Source organism: Hemitrygon akajei, unplaced genomic scaffold, assembly GCF_048418815.1.
Source record: "Hemitrygon akajei unplaced genomic scaffold, sHemAka1.3 Scf000081, whole genome shotgun sequence".
Classification (NCBI taxonomy): domain Eukaryota; kingdom Metazoa; phylum Chordata; class Chondrichthyes; order Myliobatiformes; family Dasyatidae; genus Hemitrygon; species Hemitrygon akajei.
Genome location: NW_027331967.1, coordinates 644,405 through 654,003, shown reverse-complemented (window position 1 = coordinate 654,003; position 9,599 = coordinate 644,405). Strand labels below are relative to the sequence as shown.

Below are 9,599 nucleotides of genomic sequence, written 5' to 3'. Positions count from 1 at the left end.
TGAAACGCTGTCGGAGTAGAGCAGCATCCACCATTAGAGATGCTCACCACCCAGGCCAGGCTCTTTTCTCGCTGCTGCAATCAGGGAGAAGGTACAAGAACCTCAGTTCCCGCACACCAGGTTCAGGAACAGTTACTACCCCTCAACCATCAGGCTCGGGAACAACAGAGGGTAACAACACTCACTTACCGTCCATTGAGATGCTCCCAGAACCAAACATCATACCAAAATGAGTGAAATCGGAGGTGGTTTGACTGAGACTGATCGCATTGGGCCTGTCTCAGAATTAGAGAAGTAAAAGGGACAGGCTCAATCTCACAGGATATTGACAGGGTCGGACAGGAATGATGTTTCCCCTGGCTGGGCTGTGGAACCAGGGTTCACAGACTGAATATCACAGTTCACCTCAGCAGGACTGAGATGAGGAGAAATTTCCTCAACAGTGGAAATTTGGAATTTTCTCCACATTTTGGGGCTCAGCGCTGATGGGGACATTGCAGGAAATTGGTGTTGAGGTTAAAGGTCCGACATGGAGAGGGTACAGATGAATTTCACAAGGATGATTCCAGGAATGAAAGGGTTATTATACGAGGAATATTTGATGTCTGTGTGTCTGTACTCGGTTGAATTCAAAATGGTGAGGGGAATCTGATTGAAACCTTTTGAATGTTAACAGGTAGACAGAGTAGATGTGGAAAGGATATTTCCCATGGTGTGAGAGTCTCGGACAAGAGGCACAGCCTCAGGATAGGAGGGGCGCCCTTTCAAAACTGAGAATCGGAGAAATGTCTTCAGACAAAGCGTGATGAATTTGTGGAATTTGTTGCCACATGCAGCTGTGGAGGCTACCTCGTTGGGTGTACTTAAGGCAGAGATTGATAGGTTATTGACTGGACATGACATCAAAGGTTACGGGGAGAAGGCCAGGAACTGGGGGTGAGGAGGGAAAAAAGGATCAGCCATGATTGAACGGCGGAGCAAACTCGATGGGCCAGATGGCCTAATTCTGCCCCTATGTCTTATGGTCTTATAGTGTTACGTTCCGAGTGGGGCAGAACAGGCACAAGGGGCCGAATAGTCACACCTGCTCCTGTTTCTTATTTTCTAATTCACGAGTTTACCTTTGCGCCTTGTTCTGCCCTGGTCTTCAGCCTGTCAGAATGCACAGGGAAGCGGTGAGAGCTCCGGAGATCCGTCGGCAGCCGCTGCGGTTATTTCATGTTCCTGTTATTTATCGCTATTTATTTGTTTGCATTTGCACAGTTTGTTGTCGTCTGCACTCTGGCTGGTCTTTCACTGATCCAGGTATAGTTACTATCCTGCAGATTTTCTCCTTATTTCCGCAGCAAAGTGCTTCTCGGGGTTGTATGTATGTGGTGACTTATCTGAACTCTGATAATAAAATCGACTTTGAACTTTGAGCCTCGGGGAACTTGCTCTGTTACTGAGAACAAACTGTGACTGACATCTCCAGCTCCCGGTAGCAGCCCGTCCTCAGACACACTCACAGCCAATCAGCGGCACTGGTAGGAGAGTCTTGCTCCTATTGGTTGAGGTGTGTCAGTGGGCGGGATGCTGAATGTTCGGAGCGGTCCGAGGTTTATTTGGAACTGAGAGCGAGTGGACCCGGGGAGAGGCCGGAGATCGGGAGCTAAATTTCGGGTAAAGGTTGCAACACCGGCCGGGTGAATCCTTCCCATGACGGAGATTCCGTGAGATGTTTCAGCTGCACGGAGGGAGCCCGGTCTTTTCCTGCCGAGGATCGGGGCCTGTTGTCGGGAGTTTCCTCTCAGACCTGTTTCCTGCTGCTGGGAGCCCGGATCTGACCCGCAGCGGCTGCCGATGGATCTCCGGTGCTCTCACCGCTCCCCTGTGCAATCGGACAGGCTGAAGGCAGAACAAGGCGCAAAGGTAAGTTCGTGCTTTGGAAAATAGGAAACCGGAGTAGGCGTGGCCATTCGGCCCCTTGCGCATGTTCCGCCTTTCACTCCGACCATGGCTGATGTTTGACCTCAGCGCCACTTTCCTGCAACGTTCCCATCTTCGCTCAGCCTTTCAATATTCCTTCTGAATTTAGAAAACTTGCGGGAAAAATACAAAGATTCTCCGCGCTCCTCATCTAAGTTCTGTCAGCTGACATCGGATTCTGAGTCTGTGACCCCTTATTCAACACCCAGTGAGGAAAAACGTCATCACTGCCCCCACCCTGTCAATACCCTGTGAGACTGTGTCTGTCTCAGTCAGACCACTTGTTATTTTGCTAATTTTGAGACAGGCCCGGTCAGTGTAATCTCTCCGAGGACACCAAATCACCTCCTAAATCAATCTGGGAAATCTCTTCATTCCCTTCATCCCACAGGCTGACTCCGGGAGGGAGACCAGACCTGTGCACAGTGTTCCATGTACGCTCTCACCAGGACCCCATCTACCTTCAGAGGAGATCATTATTCTTCTATTCAAACCTTCCTTCCCATTCAATGCTCTTAATTTAATATCGAACTCAAACAGTGCGCAGACACAACACAGCCTCAGCCATGAATTTAAAGGGCAGGTGTTGCAACAGTTTGAGCTTCATACCGGGGGCCACGGAGCAAGCAGGGTGTCACAAAGGGAGGAATGTGAGAGTGTTGTATGTCTGAGCCCAGCTGTGTGTGTTTGTGTATCAGAATCAGGTTTAATATCACCGGCATGTGTGGTGGAATTTGTTGTTTTGTGAAGGCAATGCATAGTAATAAAAAGTATAAATTACAATAAGTATTTATAAACTTAAATTTGAAATATAGTGCAAAACGAGAGGGAAAATCCTGAGGGGGTGTTCATGGGTTCTTTGTCTATTCAGAAACCTGATGGTGGGGAAGAAGCTGTTTCTGAACGGCTGAATGTGTCTCCAGGGTCCCGTACATCCTCCTTGATGGTAGCAATGAGATGAAGGCATGTCCTGGGTGATGGGGGTCCTTAATGATGGATGCCACCTTTTGTGGCATCATCTTTTGAATGTGTCCTGGATGCTGTGGAGTCCAGTGCCCATGAAGGAGCTGGCTGAGTTTACAACTTTCTGCAGCATTTTCCGATCCTGTGCAGTGGCCTCTCCACACCAGGCAGTGATGAAACCAGTTAGAATGCTCTCCACAGTACATCTGTAGAAATTTGCAAGTGTCTTCAGTGACAGACCGATTCCCCTCAATCTCCGAATGAAATATAGCCGATGTTGTGCCTTCATTGCAACTGCATCAATATGTTGGGCCCAGGGTAGATCCTCAGAGATGTTGACAGGCAGAAAATGGAAACTGCTCACCCTTTTCACTTCTGATCCCACGGTGAGGACTGGTGTGTGTTCCCTCGACTTCCCGTTCCTGAATCCACAATCAATTCCTTTGTCTTAATGAAGTTGAGGGCAAGGTTGTTGCTGTGACGCCACTCAACTTGCTGATCTATCTCACTCCTGTACTCCTCCTTGTCACCGTCTGAAATTCCAGCAACAATAGTTGTGTCATCGGCAAGTTTATAGATGAGCCTAGACACACAGACGTGGGTGTAGAGAGAGTAGAGCAGTGGGCTGAGCACGCATCGTTGAGGTGTGCCGGTGTTGATTGTCAGCAAGGAGGAGATGTTATTTCTGATCCACACAGACTGGGGTCTCCTGGTGAGGATCCAGTTGCAGAAGGCGGTACAGAGGCCCAGGTTTTGGAGCTTGTTGATTACAATTGACGGTCTGATTGTGTCGAACGCTGAGCTGTAATCAGCAGCCTGACTTGTGTATTGCTATTGTCCGGGTGATCTAAGCCTGAGTGGAGAGTCAGTGAGATTGCATCTGCTGTAGATATATTGTGGCGATCGGCAAAATGCAGTGGGTCCGGGTCCATGCACAGACAGGAGTTGATTCCAGACATGACCAACCCCTTAAAGCTCTTCATCATAGTAGATGTGAGCACCACTGGGTGATAGTCATGGAGGCAGTTCAGTGTGTGTGTGTGTGTGTGTGTGTGTGTGTGTGTGTGTGTGTGTGTGTGTGTGTGTGTGTGTGTGTGTGTGTGTGTGTGTGTGTGTGTGTGTGTGTGTGTGTGTGTGTGTGTGTGTGTGTGTGTGTGTGTGTGTGATGCTGCAGCTTTGCAAACTTCAAAGGAAGGAGAGGCACTGCCGTGCTTTCTTCGTAATTGCACTTGCAGTGCTTATAAAAAGTATGCGGCCACCTTGGAAGTTTTCATCTTTTATTGTTTTACAACATTGAGACAGAGTGGATTTAGGCTTGTTTTATTCACACTGATTGGCAGAAATAAAAACTCTGTTGTGTCAATGTGAAAATAGATCACCAAAAAGTGAGAAGAAAATAATTACAAATAGAAAATAGAAAATATTTGAGTGCATCAATGTTCACCCCTACATGTCAGTATTCTAAACCTTGCAATCCCATTTCACCAGTTTGAAGATTTGATTTCATTTCTACATACAGAACCTCCCCACCCCTCTGCCTACCTGCCTGTCCATTCAGTACAATCTGTATCCTTGCACATGAAGCTCCCAGCTATAATCTTCCTTCAGCCACCATTCAGTGATGGCCACAATGCCAATCTGTAACTGCGACACAAGTTCATCTCCCTTACTCCATGTATTGCTCACATTCAAATATAAAACCTTTAGTTCCGTACTCATCACCTTTTTCATTTTCTCACCCTTTTGCATTGCAACTCATCCCGCCCACTGAAATGTTGCCCTATCGTCAGCCTCTCAATGGTGGCAGTCTCACTACACACTGCCGCTGTTTGAAAACTAACAACATTCTCCTCAGCCCTATCAGTCCAGTTCAGATCTGCTGCCAAATTAGTTTAAATCCTCTCGGACAGCTGTAGCAATCCTACCCGCGTGGATATCAGCAGACACTGACCCTCACCCCCCACCCCCCTGAGTTCAGGTGTAAACAGTCCCTGTTGTACAGGTCCTATGTTCACTAATGATCCCGGACCCTGCCCCTCCGCACCAGTTTCACAGCCACACTGTCATCTGTCAATCATCCTGTTCTTACCTTCACTGGCACGTGGCTCAGGCAGAATCGAGGGATCACTACGCCTAAGGTCTCTTTTCAGTGTTCTACGTCACTCCCTAATACGTTTGTATATCTATTGAGGACGGCACCTTTCCTACCTATGCTACTGGTCCAATATGCACCAATATTTCTGGTGGCCACAGTTGCCGGCTCCTTCTGCTCCCCTCCCCTGTGTGATCAATTGGAGACCCCTCAGAGGTCATTGAAGTAGCTGCAGACGTCCAACAGCGGCCTCGATAACCACCTGCCGAGGCTCCCTCTGCATCGGCTGTTGTATCCACGCCCGGAGGGGCCGGGACGGAATGGCTCCCCGAATTCACACCTGTTAGCCGGGGACAGACACGGCAGATAACAAAATCAAAGGGAATAAGATCTGAGCCAGCAGATAGATCTTTCGGGGAAATTTCACACAGTTTCCCCGAATAATGGTGGGAGATATTCCAATTTCAAAGCCCTGGACCCCAGTGAGATGTGGAGTATGATTAGTGATGCTTCTGACCCGCTAGAAAAAACAATGGCGTTCCATAATTGGCTCACACAGACTTGCCAAACTCTCCAGACCCTGCCCGGGAACTTGTGCCACTGCTCAGGGTTATATATGGAACCTCGGACAGGGACAGGGAGTGGGTTCCCCTTTCCAGACCCTGCCCGGGGACTTGTGCCACTCCTCAGGGTTATATATGGAACTTCTCGGACAGGGACAGGGAGTGGGTTCCCCTTTCCAGACCCTGCCCGGGGACTTGTGCCACCCCTCAGGGTTATATATGGAACCTCTCGGGCAGGGACAGGGAGTGGGTTCCTCTTTCCAGACCCTGCCCGGGGACTTGTGCCACTCCTCAGGGTTATATATGGAACCTCTCGGACAGGGACAGGGAGTGGGTTCCCCTTTCCAGACCCTGCCTGGGGACTTGTGCCACTCCTCAGGGTTGTATATGGAACCTCTCGGAAAGGCAAAGGGAGTGGGTTCCCCTTTCCAGACCCTGCCGGGGACCTGTGCCACACCTCAGGGTTATATATGGAACCTGTCGGACAGGGACAGGGAGTGGGTTCCCCTTTCCAGACCCTGCCCGGGGACTTGTGCCACTCCTCAAGGTTATATATGGAACCTCTCGGACAGGGACAGGGAGTGGGTTCCGCATTCCAGGCCCTGCCCGGGGACTTGCGCCACTCCTCAGGGTTATATATGGAAGCTCTCGGTCAGTGACAGGCAGTCGGTTCCCCTTTCCAGACCCTGCCCGGGGACTTGTGCCACTCCTCAGGGTTATATATGGAACCTCTCGGGCAGGGACAGGGAGTGGGTTCCCCTTTCCAGACCCTGCCCGGGGACTTGTGCCACTCCTCAGGGTTATATATGGAACCTCTCGGAGAGGGACAGGGAGTGGGTTCCCCTTTCCAGACCCTGCCCGGGGACTTGTGCCACTCCTCAGGGTTATATATGGACCCTCTCGGACAGGGACAGGGAGTGGGTTCCCCTTTCCAGACCCTGCCCGGGGACTTGTGCCACTCCTCAGGGTTATATATGAAACCTCTCTGGCAGGGACAGGGAGTGGGTTCCCCTTTCCCAGGCAGATGCCCGAAGGTGACCGGGAGCCACCAGAGGGACTGATGTAATACAAGCCATGGCACGGTGGGTCTCTGAGGTAAGGGAACCCATTTGAATGACAGCCCGACTGCATGCGGATTTTGGTGAATTTACCCGATAACTACTGAGAAAAGGAGAATCCCTTGCGTACTTTATAGCTCGTTTTAAGGATACGTGAGAGTCCAATGCCGGCAAACCCCTGGACAGATCAGTATGTCCAGCTGGCAGTGCAGACTTTTCCAAACTGTCTCAGGCCCAAGCCTGCCCACTCCTTTAAGTTAACTAATCTCAATTCTCTGTGTTAGACCTGGCCCCGGGTGACATAAATTCTGATGAATATGGAGCGCAATTGACTCTTTAAAGGGACTGGGGAAAAGCGAGAGTGTGCACAGAGAACCGGTAGTGAGGAGATGGAGTTCGGGTCCCGACGAAGAACCCAGAACGGGTGGCAGGATCGTGCGGACGGTGCAGATGAAGAGGACACTTGGCTAAGGACAGAAACAAGGTTTGTAGAAAGTGAGGACATTGGACCAGAGATTATCGCACTGAATCACAGACAAGAACAATAAAGGGCAGGAAGAAAGCCCAGATCTCAGTAATATTCGACAGAGTACCACATTTACTCTCCACAATCCCTTTGGTCCTGGATACGGCAGGCCAGAGGGGACGGATCACAGTGATACTCGACAGAGTACCACATTTACTCTCCACAATCCCTTTGGTCCCGGATAGGGCAGGCCAGAGGGGACGGATCACAGTGATACTCGACAGAGTACCACATTTACTCTCCACAATCCCTTTGGTCCCGGATAGGGCAGGCCAGAGGGGACGGATCACAGTGATACTCGACAGAGTACCACATTTAATTTCCACAATCCATTTGGTCCCGGATAGGGCAGGCCAGAGGGGATGGTGATACAGGCGGCTGTGATCAGCCTCACCACACAGGCAGGCTCTTTTCTCACTGCTGTAATCAGGTAGAAGGTACGAGAGCCTCAGGACTCGCCCCACCATGGTCAGGAACAGTTACTACCCCTCAACCATCAGGCTGTGGAACAATACAGGATAACTGCACTCACTTGTCCATGGAGATGCTCCCACAACAAATCATCGTACTGGATCTGTCTCAAAATGAGTGAAATAAGAGGTGGTTTGACTGAGACAGATCACATTCCTGTCTCAGAATTAAAGAAATACAATCTCACCGAATATTTACAGCGGAAGTGCTGGAATCATGTTTCCCATAAGGTGTGGAACCAGCGCTCACAGACTCCAAATCTGAGTACAACTCAGCAGGACTGAGATGAGGAGAAATTTCCTCACTCACAGTGCAGTGAATCATTGCAATTATCTCCACAAGGTTTCTAAATTGAATAGACATATACTGGGGCTCAGCGGTGATGGGCAGTTGCAGGAAAGTGGTGCTGAGGTCAAAAGTCAAGCATGTTCTGAGTGAAGGGCAGAAGAGGTGCAAGGGGCCGAATGGCCACGCCTTCTCTATTTCTTATTTTCTGAAACACGAGTTTACCTTTGCTCCTCACTGTTTCTTGTTCTGTCAGATTGAACAGGGAGCGCTGAGTGCACCGGACATCTATCGGCAGCCGCTGCGGTTATTTCATGTTCTCGTTGTTTATTTGCATTGGCGAAGTTGTTGTCTTCTGCACTCTGGCTGATCTTTCAGTGATCCAGATAGAGTTACCATTCTGTAGCTTTGCTCTGTTTGTTTGTAGGAGTTGTATGTGGCGATTTATACGTATGTTAGTTTTTGGAAAAGTCGCTTGGGGAATCTGAGGTGGAGCAGTATTTGGGGCTTATTTAAAATTAGACATAGATATTCTCCAACCTATGTTTATTTGGCATGGTTTAATTCTGATATTGAAACTAACTGTTCATTTTGTGGTTTATATCCAGAGGATTTATTTCATCTGTTTCAGGATTGTGAATGTGTTAAAACATTTTGGGTTGTTGTTTGTCAATTTATAGATCAATATATTAATATGGATTTTACTTTTTGTTTTCAAAATGTCTTATTTGGGTTTACTAATAACACCAAATCTCATAGGGATAATTTATTTATCATAAATCTTTTGTTAATTTGCAGCAAATTTTATATCCATAAATGCAATCACAGCAATAAGAAACCTTCATTTAGATTTTTACATCAGACTTCAAACTATACATTTATACTCTGAAAACTTCCCATAACCAGAAAGCTGTAAAGACTGTACAAATCTGTGAACGTTTTGGGTTATCTCTGTAAATGTTCCTGTTTTGTGACTCCTCTTAGATACAGTTCCTTCTGTCCAACAATATTTAGAGCGGATTTCCTTGTTTATTTGTATATTTAAAGTTAATAGTTATATATTTGTTGCTGCTTTTGTGTGATTCCCTGGCTTTGTTAGCATATGCTTAGTGTTTTTGTTTTTGTTTGTGCTTAATAAAAATTAAAAAAAATTTAAAAAATAATAAAATTTACTTTGAACTTTGAGCCTCGGGGAACTTGCTTTGATTCTGAGAACAAACAGTGACTGACATCTCCAGCTCCCGGCAGCAGCCCGCCCTCGGATACACTCGCAGCCAATCAGAGAACACCGCCTGGAGACTCTTGCCTCCATTGGCTGAGGTGTGTCAGTGGGCGGGACGCTGAGCGGACCGAAGTTTGGAATCGGGAACGAGCGGACCCGGTGAGAGACCCGAGATTGGGAGCAGCTCCCCGTGTAAAGGCTGCAACAGCGGCCGGAGTTTTGAATCCTTCCGATGGCGGAGGTGAAGATTCGGGCGGAGATTCCGTGAGATGTTTCAGCCGCACAGCGGGTGCCCGGTCTTTCCCCGCCGTGGATCGGGGCCTATTGTCCGGAGTTTACTCCCAGTCCTGTCTCCTGCTGCTGGGATACAGGAGCTGGCCCGCAGCGGCTGCCGATGGGACTCCGGTGCTGTGAGCGCTCCCCTGTGCAAAAGGACAGGCTGAAGGTCAAG

At 48.7% G+C, this 9,599-nt stretch overlaps 1 long non-coding RNA gene across 1 annotated transcript in view; it reads left to right on the top strand.

The window, feature by feature from the left end:
• Positions 1 to 1,601: 1,601 nt before the first annotated feature.
• LOC140722597 (uncharacterized) overlaps positions 1,602 to 9,599 on the top strand; it is a 405,662-nt gene continuing 397,664 nt past the window's right edge. Inside the window, exon 1 of the long non-coding RNA XR_012097680.1 lies at positions 1,602 to 1,911. This is a non-coding gene — a long non-coding RNA (uncharacterized lncRNA). The remainder of the gene's footprint in view (positions 1,912 to 9,599) is intronic.